Here is an 18,855-nt window from a genome sequence, read left to right on the forward strand (position 1 = left end):
GTCTTCTTCACATTGGTTTATGTGCTGGCACTATGTATGTATATGAGAAGGCCATGTACTGTGTCCATCTTCATACATGTATACATTTCAATGAAAGTATGTGATGCAAGTATACTACGTGTCATACTGTTTCTCTTCTGTACCCTCTCCCCCCTTCCTATTCGCCGCCCCGCTCCCACCTCCCAGCTGCTCCTCCCTCCCACTTGGCCATTTATGGCGGAGACCGAGCGGTGGTGAGCTGTGACCTCTGAGTCTGTTCACAGGCCGGTCGCTCCACGCACCGCATGGCTCCCCGTGAGTGTGCCCAGGTTCTTACCGCTGCTGCCGCGAGTTCGCCTCTGACCCTGTTGCTGAGTATTCTGTGGTTTTTGTAATTTGTGCCCTGTGACTGTAATTGTGCCTTTGGTATTGTAATTGCATTTTGCTTCCTCGCCTCCCTTTTCCGCCACCGTTTCTCCCGCTCTGTGCACCCCCTGCTCCCCGCCGCTGCTCCCCTGCGGCCCCGCCCCTTTTCTCTTCTGTACCCTTCCTATTCGCCGCCCCGCTCCCGCCTCCCAGCTGCTCCTCCCTCCCACTTGGCCATTTATGGCAGAGACCGCGCGAACATGCAGCGGTCACGCGCAGCAGGCGTGCCAAAGGCAAGCCCGTCTACGCCTGTCCACGCCTGGACCGCGCCCAGTGCCATGACCCCCGGACCTCGCCGGACCCAGACCAACCGACTGAGATACGACAACGCCACCCTCAACGCACTCAACACCGAGCGACCACCCGCCTACTATCAAGCCAACCCCATGCGCACCCACGGACCCTTCACCTGTCAAGCCTGCAAATCACCTGCCTCCAAAACCGCTCCACGCCCACCAAACCCAGCAGCAACAACCATCTCAAGTGCATCCTCCTCAACACCCGCTCCATACACAAGCACGCCATCGACCTCTGTGACCTCCTCAAAACAACAGCACCAGATGTCGCCATCCTCACGGAAACCTGGATGAACGCCTCCTCAGCCCCTGACATCGCCATAGCCATCCCGGACAGCTACAAAATCACCCGGAGGGACCGCACCAACAAACCAGGAGGAGGGATCGCCATCATATACAGGAACACCATCAGCGTCATGACCAACACCGAAGACACCATCCCCTCCACCGAACACCTACACTTCCAGATCCGTACCAACCCCCAGACCACCCTCAGAGGAACACTCATCTACAGACCCCCGGGTCCACGCGCACAATTCAGCGAAACCATCGCCGACCTCATCAGCCCGCACGCCCTAGCCTAACCAGACTACATCCTCTTAGGAGACCTACACTTTCACCTAGAAAACAATAACAACAGTGCCACCGCAACACTGCTCGACAACCTCGCCAGCCTCGGACTCAAGCAAATAGTGAACTCCCCCACTCACCTCGCTGGCCACACCCTCAACGCCATCTTTTCAGCCAGCAACCACATCGCCTTCAACCACGCCACAGGACTGCATTGGACCGACCACAGCTGCATACACTTCACATTCAAGAGGACCGCACACACCAACACACGCTTCGGATCCCCCGCAGATGCTGGAGCAAAATCACCATGGACCAGCTCACCACATCACTAAGCCAGAACCCACCTGCAGACACCAACTTACCCAACGCCAACACCGCAGCGCTCAACCTCGCACACTGGATCACCACCTGTGCCGACGTCCTCGCTCCCATAAAAAACACCCACAACAAGGCCACCACCAGAAAACCCTCATGGTTCACAGACGCCCTCAAAGCCGCAAAGAACTCCTGCCGAACTGGCGAAAAGACCTGGCGCAAAGAACGGACAACGGAAAACATGGCTGCCCTCAAAACCGCCACCCGCGAATACCATCAGCAGATCCGGAACACCAAGAGGACATCGCTCAAGGAAAGACTAGACAACAACACCCACAACAGCAAGGAACTCTTCAACATCGTCAAAGAGTTCTCAAACCCTGACGCCAGCAACAACAACGTCACCCCTACGCAAGACCTCTGAAACTCCCTCGCCACGTTCTTTCACCGCAAGATTGCAGACATACACGACAGCTTCGGACCCCAACCCCCACCTCCGGATGCCAGCCCAATGACCCCCTCTCACCTCTCACCAATGACCACCATCAACTCCTGGACCCCCATCAGCAGTGAAGACACCATCCACGTCATGAACACCATTCACTCCGACTACCCCTCCGACCCATGCCCCCATCACATCTTCAACAAGGCCGACACCATCATCACACCCCACCTCCGGAACATCATAAAGAGCTCCTTCACGTCAGTCACCTTCCCGGAGAGCTGGAAGCACGCTGAGATCAACTCCCTCCTGAAAAAACCCACCGCAGACCCCAGGGATCTCAAGAACTTCCGACCGATCTCACTTCTCCCCTTCCCGGCTAAAGTCATCGAGAAGACCGTCAACAAACAGCTGACCGCCTGCCTCAAGGACAACAACTCGCTCGACCCTTCACAGTCCAGATTTCAAGCAAATCACAGCACCGAGACCGCCCTCATCGCAGCCACAGATGCCATCAGAACCTTGATGGACAATGGGGAAACAGCCGCCCTCATCCTCCTGGATCTCTCAGCAGCCTTTGACACCACACCGTATGTCACCGCACCCTAGCACACCACCTCAACAACACGAGCATCCAGGGAAAGGCCCTGGATGGATCACCTCGTTCCTCACTGGCAGAACCCAGAAAGTCCGGCTCCCCCCTTTCCGCTCCCCGGTAACCAAAGCGTTCCTCACTGGCAGAACCCAGAAAGTCCGCCTCCCCCCTTTCCGCTCCCCGGTAACCGAAATCATCTGCGGCGTACCCCAAGGATCCTCACTCAGCCCTACATTCTTCAATATCTACATGAGCCCCCTTACAACCATCGCACGAAAACACAACATCAACATCATCTCCTACGCCGACGACACCCAGCTGATACTCTCCCTCACCAAGGACCCAGCCACCACCAAATCAAACTTCCAGGAAGGAATGAAAGAAGTAGCAGACTGGATGAAGCACAGCCGGCTCAAACTCAACTTGGACAAGATGGAAGTCCTCATCCTCGGACAATCCCCCTTGGCATGGGACAAAACCTGGTGGCCCTCGGCGCTGGGCACCGCACCGACACCCACGGACCACACACGCAACCTGGGCTTCATCCTGAACTCCTCGCTCACAATGAACAAACAAGTCAACGCCGTCTCATCCTCATTCTTCAACACCCTGCGCATGCTCCGGAAGATCTTCCGATGGATCCCCGCCGACACCAGAAGAACAGTCACCCAGGCCCTCGTCACCGGCCGACTGGACTACGGGAACGCCCTTTACTCTGGAACAACCACCAAACTCCAGAACCATCTCCAGCGCATACAAAATGCCTCCGCGCGACTCATCCTCAACATTCCATGCCGCAGCCACATCTCAACCCACCTGAGAAACCTTCACTGGCTCGCCGTCAACAAAAGAATCACGTTCAGACTGCTCACCCACGCACACAAAGCACTCCATAACATGGCCCCGGAATACCTCAACAGCCGACTCACGTTCTACACCCCAACCCGGCAGCTCCGCTCCACCAACCTCGCCCTCGCCATCATCCCACGGATCCGCAGGGCCACCACCGGAGGAAGATCATTCTCCTACCTGGCAGCATAGACCTGGAACTCCCTCCCCACTCATCTACGACGGGAAACAACCTTTACAACGCAATGTTTACAATGCACTACCATTACAACAAAACTTTTACAACGCAACATCCATTACATAGCATGCCATTACAACGCAACCATTACAACACATGACACTACAACACATACCATTACCATCCAACACTTACCCTACTGTTCCACCCCCTGGAGTTAGAATAGTAATTTCTACCCATACACTATCCAACACTTACCCTACTGTTGCACCCCCTGGAGTTAGAATAGTAATTTTTACCTCTACATTATCCAATACTTACCATACATACAGTGTAATGTTATGCATTGTAATGGTATGCGTTGTAAAGGTAGTATGCGTTGTAATGGAATGCGTTGTAAAGGTCGTTTTTAAAAATTCGTTGTAATGGCATGCGTTGTAATGGATGTTGCGTTGTAAAAAATGCATTGTAAAGGTGTGCATTGTAAAAGTATGCATTATAACGTCATACAACCTCTACGACTGACCCAGGACCACCTCAGCTTCAGGAAGCACCTCAAGACCTGCCTCTTCGAGCAGTAGCAGCACCCCGCCCCCCAGCACCTTGAGACCCTAACAGGTGTGTAGCGCACTCTATAAATATCCTGATTGATTGATTGAAGGAGATCTGAGTTTCAGAAACGTTTTGTAGTACAAACAGAGAGGGCTTTTTGGGGACAGATGCCAAGCAGCAACCCGTCAATGTTGACGCCTTCATGGGTACAAACTGCAGTCTTGCGCCACTGAAGAAATCTGATTTCCAATAAAGAGACCAAGTCAGAATGTTAAAATCTTATCCCGACCTTACGCTGAGCAGCATCTAATTGATGTCAATGGGTTCCTTTGCACAAATTCTAGACTTCACTCAGAGCTTTTCCGCCTTTGTCGACAACTGTACCAGGACCCCATTCTTCAGCATCCCACCATCATCAAGTCCCGCTTCAGGTCTAACTTTCACCTTGCTCCACCAACGACTTGTCAACAACCACTTTTTCCCCAAAAAGTTTCTAGGACAGAAGTTAATTTTTCAACTGTGAGGAAACCCAGTCCCTATATCTGACTCGGGCTCCATCAAGGTCAGCCCATGCTTTCAACTTTGACCCGGTCTTGTGTGGCTAATTGACAATTGATTGGCACTTTGTGCTTTTGGTGGTATTTTAAATCAGAACTTAAAAAATCATAACTCCTTCTCTACTTATTGGATTTTGTTGTTTTTGTGTCATTTAATTTAAAGAAATAAAATCCACTCTATTTTTCGAATTTGGGTTGGAGGTTTTCTTGAGTTAAGTTGTGACTGTTTGAGTACTGTGTAAATATTTTACACATTGATACTTCGTCAGCCTGATTGCTTTGTTCCAAGGTACTAGAGGGTTAATCGCAGGTTTATTTAGTGACTTTGACTGTGGTGGTTCACTCAGACAAGGATTGCGATTAGTATTTGAGGTGGGCTCCCAACACCCCTCAACTAATACTAAACCTCCTTACAGTGACGATGAAAGGATACCTATCAAAATATGTGTTTATATCCAATCCCAAACTTTCACACCATTTCCCAAGGCTATTCACAATCTTAGACATAGGCATCTCCAGTGGCCCTCCACCAATAAAGGAAGGTTCGGTGGCACTGCATCAATAAAGGTAAGTCCTGTTGTGAACACTTAAAGAGAAGAGAATGTAGGATGTCAGGGACACGTTGTTGTTAACAAATTCCTTTCCTTCGCGATGTATTTACATTGCCGACAGGTGATTGATTGCATTATTGCATATCACCTGTTGTTTGTGCTCTGATCAGTCAGTGTGAATGTTGGTGCAAAATATACGTAATCTGACCCTTGGATTCTAACCACTGCTTCCACACTGAACATGTGTGGTCCTAGGCAAATAAACATCTAGTTTTGTAAGCACACCTACAGAGTGATGAGAGCAGCGTTTGGCTTATGGCTTTTTCCTTTTTTAAAAGCCACGCTGCACAGCATTGGGAATGCTGTAAAGGATGGCTAGCATTTGGAAAAGTCAAATGGTCCCAAATGTGAGATTTATTGGCTTTTCCATCGTTTGCTTTCTCTGAAAATTGTCTGATGTTAGGGACTAACAGGCACATGCATCAAAGCCTTTTGCGATCGCAAACGGTGCGAATCGCAAAAATCTGCCGTTTTCGATCGCAAAATTAGCTTTTGCGATGCATCAAAGGTCAAGGCCCTCGCAATTAATTGTGAGTTCTCAAATTGCGATTGCATTTAAGGAATCGCATTTACGATTCCTTAAATGCAATGCATTAAAGTTAAAAAATCTGTGATTTCGCAAATAGGGGGAGCAAATTACCATGAAGTTGAACTTCATGGTAATTTGCAAAAACTTTGAAAAATGCACTTTTATGCATTTTTTCAAAGTTTCATATTGCGCACACACATGCCATTAGGCATGTGTGTGCGCAACATATGTGCACAGATCAATTTCAGGGGTGCAACAGGTGTCCTTTTGACACCCTGGCACCCTTGAAATTGCATTCTCAATTTGCGATTCTTTAATTGAGAATCGCAAATTGAGAATGTCTTCCCATTCATTCCTAAGGACCTCTAGGCTCATAGGAATGAATGGGGAGGTACTCCTTAACTGCGATTCGCAGTTTGCGAGTCGCAATTAAAGAATGTTTAGAAATCTCTAATTTTTAAGCGATCTCTACATGCATAGGCTTTTGCGATTCCTTAATTGCGATTCGTTAAAAATTGCAATTAAGGAATCGCAAAAGCCAACATTGATGCATGTGCCTGATAGGGTGGTTGCAATTGACATCATAGGTGCTTGACAGACAGGTCGTTTTAACATCGCAGTCGTATTCCCAAATAAAACACTTGCAATATTAAATGCAATGTGAGGCAGAACCATAAATACAAACCGCAATACGTAGGGAGCAGCATATTTGTTTAAAACACTCGCCTGAAAGCACATAAATGACAGACCACTTAAAACATTACTTGGTATATATTCAAAGTTCAGAGGCAGAAATTTATGATCGACAGAGCTAAAAGCTCAAAATAAATCAAGAGGGTTTCCGCAAGAAGGCTTTTGCTTGACTTCTTTTCAGTGACTTCATTATAAGTTGACAATGTGTTGACATTTACACTTTTAAGTGAATGTCAATGAATTTCAAAAACAGTTTGGACTTTAAAAATATTACAAAATTAGTGGTTTCGAACATGCTGTATAACATACATGGTTCCATCCATGCCAATGAGATGTCAATGGTAAATGTCAGTCAAATACGAATTGTTTTGTGCTTATTGCTTACAGTGGAATCCACGCTCTTGAAAATTTACTAATGAGGTTTTATGACAACATTAACATTCATGAACTGCAATAAATATAAAGTATGTTACACATTGAGATAATGTTTATAAAGTTAGTTTTTGTATCCAAGTCACTTGACAATGTTTTCCAGCAAAGATGCTAGTAATTGTAGTGGACTGCACCCTTAAATTACATTGCAAAGTCGACCATTTCAACTAGGTTGCCTATTATATTCAACTGAGTACTAAGGTGTAAATGTAGAAATAGATAGGGAACAGGTATGTCAAGGAGAAGTTCAAGGAGGGACAACGCGAGGGCTGCACACATACATATCAACATGCAATCAGAGGTTTATTTTAGTCCCAGTTCACAAACTGTGCACCCTTTAGTACTCAAGTAGTGCTAATGATAAAACAGGTGCAAAACACATCACAATGAAGGTCGACCTCCAAAGACTTTCACAAGTTTCTCCCATTCTTAATTGAGCAGCTGCGGTCAAGCTCGCGGCTCACGACTCCCGCCCCCCCCGGCCAACTTTGGCTTTAGTTTCCAAAGTTTCTTCAGCAGGGGTCCAGCGGGTCCCAGCGAGGCGTGGTTCAGCCCAGGTCACGGGCCGCATCCTGTCGCATTTTACCGCGGTCGGGTGGCCAGGTGTAGCCGTGAGAGCCTAATTCCTCGGCACCCCCTCCCCATCGCTCAAGTCAAGTCGGCCCAATTATCTCTGGGGATTTCTTGGCAACAGCCCGCAAGAGGAGAAGTGTAAAACAAAAGTGTTGCAGCTCCTCTGGGTGACCACCCAAGGCAGGACAGGAGGCAAGGCAGGACGGAGTGCCATAACTTACCCCAGCCACCCTGTTCCAAGATGCAGGTGAGCACTTGTGTGTGAAATATGAGTGCTTGAGGATGCGCAGAGCAGTACCTATTCGTGCCGTGAGGGGAACGGCTGTAATCTCGCTAGCAGCTCAACTTTTGGGCCTTTTCCATCGCCTTGAGGGGGAACGGCTGGCTCAACCCCCTCCTTGCCGCACTGACATAGGCTCCAAGTGTGAGGTGAATGACAGCCTACGTTAACCAGGAGGCTTTGGGCGGCGCTTGTGGAGGGCATCACTAGAAGGCGCCAGAGGCCTTCTAATCCAGCGTGAACCCCACACACTGCGGGACGCGCAAGGGCGGCGACAAGGGTAGGCCCGTCATCGCCAGGAAGAGGCAGTGCAGGACCCCCCCTCCTTAACAACTAGGACCAGAGTGGATCTTGGGACCAGGGGAAAGGTATTGAGCCCGACTATTTTGTGCCTACCCTGACTTGTGAGTAGTTTGAGGCCCAGAACACTTCATTTGACTCATTCCAGACCCTGGTGATTACTACTCCTTCTCGAAATTTGCACTTTAATAACATTTATGTTGCTAAATACCCTTGGATTGATTATCATTTTATGCTAACTTTTTATGGATTTTAATTGTTGACTCTTTTTTACATAGTGTGTTCGTTATTGTAGGACCACGAAAAATTCTGTGATATAATTGAATTGCCCAGCCCTCACTACCTCATTTGAGGCCGATCCACCCTGCTTTTTGTCTCTAGTGGGTCGCTTAGATTATTAAGCCTGTCTTAGTTAAGTCTGTACTGTATAGCACGTGCCACTTTAAACAAAGTAAACCTACATTGCCCTTTATTGTTAGCGGCGAGGCACTTGTCACTTTAACCAAGGTCAACCCATCATTGCATTCTATTGATGGCGTGAGGCACGCGTCACTTTAATCAAGATCAACCCATACATTGCACTTTATTGCTAGCAGTGAGGCACGCGTCACTTTAATCAAGGCCAACCCATATTGCATTTTATTGATAGCAGTAAGGCCCCATTACTGGAGCTTTACTTACTTGTAACATTAAGGCAAGGATGAAGCCCGCCAAGCCGTATATCAATAAATCTGGTACTACGATTGATACATATCTGGTTAAAGCAGTTAACGTCCTCTCAGAAGAAATAGACTGTACTGAGAGACGTCTGTCTATGGGTTCTAGTCATATGATGGGAGATCAGGGGTCCGAGGCCAGGGCCTTTACAAGCCCTTCAAGTGAGATCCTATTTGATAAGTCGACTAATCTCCCATTGCTAGCCGAGGAGACATCCTCCAGCGATAATAGAGCAGAAGGCATTAATGGAGATTATACCCGATTATCTTCGACTCCTACTTTGATTACCCCTGGAAGCCCCCGCCCCAGAAAAAGATTAGGGGATGCAGAAAGAATCACATAGAACAAGAGAACGCCAATCCCAACCCTAAGACAAAAAAAGATAAAAAGAATACTCACACAGGGAAACCAGGTCCATCTGCTAAATTAGACCTCTCACAGCACGGCCTAACTTTAGCGGCTATCTCTGAGAAGGTGATAGAGCTCTTAAGGCCGCTTTACGACAAGTTAGATACTTTGGCGAGAGAAATCCATAAGATTAGCGGATCACTGGCCAACGTCAATGATAACGTTTCAAAATGAGGTGATTAGAACTGTTCAGAAAGTTGCTGTTGTAGGCCCCACAAACCAGATTACTATTTTGGATAGCGAATATACCAATACCGCTAAGGAAGGGAACAATACTGTAGAGGTGGTAAATAAGGAAAAAGATGCCAAGTTAGGTAAATCTTCTAATAAAAGCTATAGATCTGTTCCAACCCAGAAGGTAAGCGTAGAGAATAAGCCGGGTAATTCTATTAGATCTGATCCCGCAAAGTCCGATAATTGTGATTGTATTGTTAGGCGCCTTGATACCTGCGGGTTATTGTTTTGCGCATTATAAATTGTTTTCATCATCATCTTCATCATCATAGTCTAAAAGCCACAGTTTATGAGGATAGAAAAACTGTCACGTTTATAAATCTACCCCCTGAATGTAGTGCCAATGTTGCAATATTGGCTAACGTACCCAGACTTCGACCTGGTCAGGTAGAGGACCATAGTTCACTTATGAACAAAGTGGTGTTCTGGTTGACCAATAAATGTGACTATCCAATGTAAGGGGTAAGTCAGATTGGGTGGGTTTGATTGGGCCCCATAAATTTTTTTTTGCAGGGGATTGTATTATCATCAATTTTCGGTCCCCAAGCTGGGCAAACAATACACTTAAAAATGCACCACCACCCTCCCCCCGGGAATTTAATACTACCCTTCTCCCTCTAGGGTATTTTTATAGACATTTGATGGCAATGCATGGAAATGGTAGCTGGCTTAGAAATGGACCATTGTTAGCCCCCTCCCCGTTCTTTACTCTACCTAATTTTTCTATTCCAGTTGCCAACAGACATCAGGCCTTGAGCAAACTTGACATTAATGATTGACGTGCGGGGTCCATCCAGTCTAGGCAGACAGTACAGGAAAGACATGTATTAGAAGACCCCAAAATGGGAACTAAGTTCAATGGTAACCTATCTGATAAGACCAACCAACGTAAGAAACAGCAGGGTGGGTTGCTACCTACAATTGACTTATGGAAACCAATCACTTATAGTGATTTAGACCATGTTCTAGTAGAACCACCTCTTACTAGTGACTTGGGGGGCCATGAAGTACCCTTTCAGGAAGCCTATGAGGTAATACGTGTAATGGGTATCAAGTGACCACCTGGAATAGCTCCGGTTTTGAAAGCAAAATAGGCACACCTTCTTGGTCTGATTTTCTAACAGCCCAACATGACATTCCACCTGGAGATCAACAATGACAACAACACCACCACCCTGCTAGATAACCTCGCCAACCTCGGACTCAAGCAACTGGTGAACACCCCCACCCACTACGCCGGCCACACGCTCGACCCTATCTTCTCTGCCAGCAGCCACTTTGCCTTCAACCACTCCACCGAACTACAATGGACTGACCACAGCTGTATCCTCTTCACCTTCAAGAAGACCACATGCCACCACCGCACACAACATATCCCCCGTAGATGCTGGAGCAAAGTCACCGCAGACCAGATAACCACATCACTGAGCCAGAACCCACCAATCAACACTACTGACACCACTGATGCAGCCCGCCACCTCACACAGTGGATCGTCAACTGCACCGATGCCCTGGCACCACTGAAGAACCCTCCAGGCAAGCCCGGCAACAGGAAAACAACATGGTTCACCGACGACCTCAAAGAATCGAAGAAATCCTGCCGAACCCTCGAGAAAACCTGGTGCCACGAACGGACGACAGAAAACATGACAGCCCTCAAGTAGGCCACCCGCAATCACCAGCAGCTGATCCGCACCACCAAAAAGACATCGTTCAAAGAACGGCTAGACAACAACACACACAACAGCAAGGAACTCTTCAGCATCATAAAAGAGCTCTCCAATCCCATCGCCAACAGCTACGACATCACACCGTTACAAGACCTCTGCAACTCCCTCGCCAAGTTCTTTCACTGTAAGATTGCCAATACCCACAACAGCTTCGGCGCCCAGTCTCCGCCCCCAGCCACCGAACCAATGCCCCCCACAGCCACCCTCAGCGCTTGGACTCCCATTAGCACCGAAGATACCGCCCACGCTATGAACACCATCCACTCCGGCTCTCCTTCAGACCCAGGCCCTCACCACATCTTCAACAAAGCCGACACCATCATCGCTCCCCACCTACGGAACGTCATAAACAACTCCCACACGTCTGCCACCTTCCCAGAGAGCTGGAAGCACGCAGAGATCAACGCCCTACTGAAGAAACCCACAGCGTACCCTAAAGACCTAAAAACGTCTGCCCCATCTCTCTTCTTCCCTTCCTGGCAAAAGTGATTGTGAACATCATCAATAAACAGCTGACCGCATTCCTCAAGGCCAATGGATCCCTTGACCCATCCCAGTCCGGATTTCGAGCCAACCACAGCACCGAGACCGCCCTCATCGCAGCCACTGATGACATCAGGACCCTACTTGACAATGGGGAAACTACCGCCCTCATCCTCCTAGACCTCTCAGTCGCCTTTGATACAATCTGCCATCGCATCCTAATAACCCGCCTCCACAACGCCAGGATCCAAGGTAAAGCCCTGGACTGGATCACCTCATTCCTCTCCGACAGAACCCAGAGAGTCCGCCTCCCTCCCTACCGCTCCGAGGCCACCAAGATCATCTGCGGCGTACCCCAAGGCTCATTGCCCAGCCCAACCCTCTTCAATATCTAGATGAGCCCCCTCGCCACCATAGCACGCAAACACAACCTCAACATCATCTCATATGCCGACGACACCCAGCTGACACTCTCCCTCACCAAAGACCCAGCCACCACCAAACTCAACCTCCAGGAAGGAATGTAAAAACATCGCTGAATGGATGAAACACAGCCGCCTGAAACTGAACTCAGACAAGACGGTGGTCCTCATCCTCGGACCATCCCCATCCACTTGGGACGACTCCTGGTGGCCCACAGAACTGGGCACCGCACCGACACCCACTAACCACGCACACAACCTGGGATTCATCCTGGACTCCTCTCTCACGATGACCAAGCAAGTCAATGCCATCTCATCATCATGCTTCAACACCCTGCGCATGCTCCATAAGATCTTCCGGTGGATCTCTACTGGAACTAGAAAGACGGTCACCCAGGCCCTCGTCACCAGCTGACTAGACTACGGGAATACCCTATACGCAGGAACCACAGCCAAACTTCAGAAAAGACTCCAATGCATACAGAACGCATCCGCACAAGTCATCCTCGACATCCCCCGCCACAGCCACATATCAGCCCACCTGAGAGACCTGCACTGGCTCCCCGTCAACAAAAGGATCACGTTCAGGTTCCTCACCCATGTACACAAAGCGCTCCACGACATAGGTCCAGAATACCTCAACAACTGCCTCACATTCTACACTCCAACACGCAAACTCTGCTCCGCCACCCTCGCCCTCGCCACTGTCCCACGGATTCGCAGAACCACCGCCAGAGGAAGATCATTCTCCTACCTGGCGGCCAAGACGTGAAACTCCCTCCCCGCCCACCTACGACTGACCCAGGACCACCTCACATTCAGGAAACACCTCAAGACCTGGCTCTTCGAGCAGCAGCGGCACTCCCCCCCTCCCCCAGTCCCTTGAGACCCTCATGGGTGAGTAGCGCGCTTTACAAATGTACTGATTGATTGATTGATTATGTCGTTGAAGTTGCCTCCTATCACATGAAGGGAGACTGGGGCCTCTAGCAGGATGTCTGTCACTTTGTCAGTGTACCTGCTTGTAATCTGGGTGGAGCATAAACACAGACAAGGGTTAGCTTGGACTGGTCCCATTGGCGTCACACTCCTATGTAGCCACCAAATGTGTCAACACCATGTACACCCCTCTCCCATAGAATCAATGCTTGGTTTCCAGCTGGTGGGTTCCTGGTGGATTACTGTTCCACATGAGGACTGTGGGGGCCTGGTGGTCTACGGGGGCTAGCAATGGTACGTTGTAATCTGCGAGTGTGTCCTTGTTGTGTGTATCGAGCTCAAAAGACCCTCTTTCAGTCTTCAATCAAAGCCAGTGCAGCTAACCTGAAGCTGTGAAACAGAAATCCCTTTCCCCTTTGAACCAACCCCTTACCCCACTCCCCACAGCCTTCTCACAGCACATAAGCTCATGGCCAGAGAAATATTGTGGGGCTGAGACAGAATATCTAGTCATAAATATCGAGTTGCACAAATATCGTGGCATAAATGTAGTGGGTCAGAAATATTGGTAGCAAGAATATCGTGGTCAAGCATATCGATTAAAGGTAAGTAATATCGATTTTAAAAAGTAACAAAGTTTTATTATCGTTTGCAAAAATATAGTTGTTAAAATATTGCTTTTTATTATGTTTTAGTGTATATTTTATATGTATGTAATGTGTGATTTTTTGTGGAAGAATTGTTTGTATTTTTAATATATGTGTTAAATGCTTAGTAGTTATTTTTTATTTTATATATATTTTGCGCTTTTAGTTCTGTAGTGGGTTTTGAGTTTATATGGGAATAGGGTGGGAAGTAATTTAATTATATCAAATGTATTTTTTTTTTTTTTTTAATTTTGTGTTTTTAGTTCTGTAGCGGGTTGTGGGTTTATAGGGGAACAGGGTGGGGAGTAATTTATTTATATTACATTTTTGATTCATTTTTATTCATTAACATTTATTAATTTAATTTACTAGTATTTGTACAATTTAGATGTTATAATGTTGAATGTGTATAGTAAATTATTATTAATTAATTATTAATTGGTTGTTAAGTAATTTTAATGTATTAATTGGTAATTAATTATGATAATTGTGTATTTCATTTTAGGTGTGTGCTGTTGTGTTTATAGGTGTAAAGGGTGGGAAGTAATGTATTTTTAATTTATGAATGAATAATTTAAAAATAATTAATTTATAATTAATTTTGATACTTGTGTAATTAATTTCAGGTGTGTGTTCAGGTTTTCATTGATGTAAAGGGTGGGAAGGGTGGGAAGTAATTTATTTTGATTTGATGAATTATTAATTGGTTGTTAATTATAATTAATGAATTGCTAATTAATTATGGCAATTGTGTGATTCATTTTAGCTGTCTGTTATGGTGTTTATAGGACTAAAGGGCTTAAGTAATTTGTGTTTAATTAATTAACATACAGTTTTTAATTAATGTTAATTACTTGATATTTATTTGGGATAATTGTTTACTTTTTATGTGTTGTTTTTACTTTTAAAGGGTTAAAGGGTGGGTATTAAATTACATGAAATTATTTAATTATTAGTTTTTAATAGTAATAGTTTTACATTTTGAAATATACGTTTTAATTGTTTTTTATTATTTTATAGTTTCATTTAGGTTGTGTTTATTAGGTTTTTTTAAATTAATATTATGTTTTGATTGATCATTAATTATGTGAATAAATGTAATTAAAAATGTTGAAGTGTTTTGTTATTGGTGTGGTGTTATAGGGTAAGAAATAAAATAAATACATGTATATAATATTTTTTGTTTTTTGTTCTATGTTATTCATATTTAATATGTGTCCTTTTTATATGTTTAATATTTCTAATATTTATTTTTGAAATATTGTTTATCGTTATTATTTTATTTTATTATTAATTTCTTTGGTTAAGTGTTTGAGTGTGAAAAGTAATTTTTTTTCTCCACTATTCAACACTTTCCTTACTGATGGAATCTATTTGAGTAGGAATAGTATTTTTTACCACTCCTCTATCCAGCACTTTCCCTACTATTGCACTCACTGGAGTGGGAATAGTAATTTTGACCTCTCCTCTATCCAATACTTATTCTACTGTTGCACTCAATGGAGTGGGAATAGTAATTTTTACCCTACGAAATCCAACTCTTTTTCTACAGTTGCTCTTACTGGATATGGAAAGGTAATTCTCACATCTCCGCTATCCAACACTTTCCTTACTGTTGCACTCAATGGAGTGGGAATAGTAATTTTCACCCCTCCGCTATCCAACACTTTCCCTACTGTAGCTTTCAATTGAGTGGTAATAGTAATTTTTGCCCCTCCGGTATCCAGCACTTTCCCTACTGTTGCTCTAACGGGGTTTGGAATAGTAATTTTTACCTCTCCGCTATCCAGCACTTTCCCTACTGTTGCACTCACTGGAGTGGGAATAGTAATTTTTACCTCTCCGCTATCCAACAATTATTCTACTGTTGCACTCAGTGGAGTGGGAATAGTAATTTTTACCCCTCTGCTATCCAGCAATTTTCCTACTGTTGCTGTTACCGAGTGGGAATAGTCATTTTTACCCCCTCCACTATCCAACACTTTCCCTACTGTTGCTCTTACTGGAGTGGGAATAGTATTTTTCACCCCTCCTCTATTCAACACTTTCCCTACTGTTGTACCCACTGGAGTGGTAATAGTAAAAGTAATAATTTTGCTATCTCTCTACCATTGCACTGATTGTATTGGTCAATTTAAGTTTACATTTTTTATAGTTTAATGTTTTAATTTTTAAAGATAATATTGTATTCATTATTTTAAAGTAAATATACATACATATATATATATATAAATATATATATATATATATTCCCTGAAAAAAACACAGGTTTCAGGGACAGTACAGTTAGCTGGACATTTCACTCGTACAAAACAATAGAAATTCCGACTTTATAGTTTGTTCAGCTAACTTTAACTCTCCCCGCAATGCACTGTTGATGATGAGAGAAAGTATGCATTAGTATCTGTATGAATAAGTGAGGTGGTGTGTGTATATATGTATAGGTGAGTAAATGGAATTGCAATTGATTCTTTGCATGACTAACTAGGTGTGTGAGTAACTCCATGGATGAGTGAAGGTGTGTGAGTTTCTGTATAGGTGTATGAGTGCCTATGATAGTATTGTATTGATGAGTGACTGCATGTATGAGTGGTTGTATGGGTGAATGAGTGAATGTGTGTGTAGACCTAGGAATCAGTGAGTGCATATGTAGTAACTTGTACTGGTGTGTTGATGGTTTAGAAAATGGTAGTTTGTATTTTACAGTGGGTGTATCAAAGGTTATATTAGAGTGTGAGGAGGTGCATCATATGTTCACATGGATGATGTCATCAGTGATGTCATTTGAGATGTCATCAGTGATGTCATCAGTGATGTCACTGACCATGTTGTGAATGATGTAATATTTGACGTCATCAGCAGTGGTAGTTATAGTGAGCTGAACTAACTATAACAGTGGAATTTCTACAGTTTTGTATGAGTGAAATGGTATACTGTCCCTGAAAGCTATGTTTTTTTCTGTGAATTTCTAATGTTTTTTAAATGCTAATTTCTAACTATAACGTGCTTGAAACCTATGGTTTTTCAGTGAATTTCAAAGGTTTTTTGAATGCTAATTTGTAAGAATAATATTTATAAACCTATCTTTTTTTTACTGATAGTTTGCAACTGTATTATCCTATAAATAGTTTTTTCTTATTGTTTTCCTTTTATTTTAAATATGTAATGTCTTATGTCTTTTAAAATATTTATATATATATATATATATATATTCACTGAAAAAACCATAGGTTTCACACCAGTTATAGTTAGCTAAACATTTTACTCATACAAAACCATTGAAATTCCCACGTTATAGTTAGTTGGACTCACTATAACTCGCGCGCCTGCAATCCACTGCTGATGATGTCACATATGACATCATTCATGAGATGGTCAGTGACATCACTGATGACATAACTGATGACATCTCAAATGACATCACTGATGACATCACTGATGACATCTCAAATGACATCACTGATGACATCATCCAGTGAATGTGTTTTCTTGTAAAGTTAAAATGTGTTTAACATATTGAAGAATTAGTGTATGTATGAGTGTCTGGATAATGGATTTAGTAGGTGCGTGGCTGACTGTATGAGTGGGAGATTAAATGTGTCTTACTGAATGCATGGGTTAGTGACTAAACTGTTTGAATGTGTGCATCATTATGTCTGTTGTTGTGTAAGCTGCTGCATGTATTGATTAGTAGCTATATGACTGGCTATATGGGCTATTGATTGGTAACCCAAGTATTTGTATGTGAGGGTGAGTGTGTGTGGAGTGGCTGGGAGGTGTGTGACTGTGCATAGATGTGTGAGCAGTTGATTCACTTGGTGTATGGCTTCAAGAGTGTATGTGGAAAGAGCTTCATAGGTGGTTTACTGTGTGCATGGGTGTGTTGGTGAGTGAATGGATATCTCAGTGCTATATGTCCAAGTAAGTACATATGTAAAACACAGTGCATGTGAGAGTAGGCATATATAAGTGACTATATATGACAGCCTGTGATTGCATAAGTGAATGTATCTATCAATGTGTACTTGTATCAGTGATTGTAAAAGAGAGTAAGTATGTGTTAGTCTATGTGTAAATAAGTAAGGTTTTGTTTGTATAACTGTATAGATGAGGAAATGCGAGTGTGATTGATTCTTTACATGACTGACTAGGTGTGTGAGTAACTTATTTATTTATTTATTTATTTTTTACATTTGTATGGCGCTACAGCTACCCAAAAAGGGTTTCCCGGCGCCTGTGACATTTGATTATATAGAAGGAAAGTTGCCAAATTGTGGTATTAGTGCAGTTGCTTCTGGAACAGCCAGGTTTTTACGTATTTCCGGAATTTCGTATAGCTTTCTTCTTTCCGGATCTGAGGGGGAAGTGAGTTCCATAGAGTGGGCCCTCTCACAGAAAAAGAACGCCCTCCCGTTCTTTGCAGTTTAAATCTCGGAACAGCGAAATTTGCTGCTGTTTGGGATCGGAGATTTCTTGTTGGGAGATAGGGAGAGGCCAAGGCTTGTAGGTAGCCGGGTGCAGTTCTGGTTTTAATTTTAAACATATATTTCAGGGTTTTGAAGCTGATCCGATGTTCTATCCTGAGCCAGTGTAAATCATTCAGATGTTTTGATATTCTCTCAAACTTTGGGATCCTACACAGGAGTCGTGCAGCCGCGTTTTGGATCATTTGGAGTCGTTTAATCACTGCTAGATTTGAGCTCAAGTAAAGAATGTTACCGTAGTCAATGCGTGATGTTATTAGTGCATTGACTACGGTTTTTTGGGTGTTTTGGGGCAACATCCAAATAATTTTCTTTAACCATTTTATTATGGTGGAACAGAGGCCAGCGACTTTATTTGCCTGCTGTTTCATCGACAAAGTATTGTCAATAATGACTCCTAGATTTCTCACTTGTGTGGCTGGGATGGGAAGATTACCCATCTCTGGTGGCCAGTGTAAGGGGCACCAGAGCTCTTTATTTCTTCCTAGAAGGAGGACCTCCGTTTTATCCCCGTTTAGCTTCAACTGGTTGGTCGTCATCCAGTTGAAGATTTCCTGAAGACCGTTTTTCAGAACAGATGGGGTTGAGGGGTTTGATTCAGATAGGGAAAA

The sequence above is a fragment of the Lissotriton helveticus genome, chromosome 1_2 (assembly GCF_964261635.1).
Source record: "Lissotriton helveticus chromosome 1_2, aLisHel1.1, whole genome shotgun sequence".
Taxonomy (NCBI): Eukaryota; Metazoa; Chordata; class Amphibia; order Caudata; family Salamandridae; genus Lissotriton; species Lissotriton helveticus.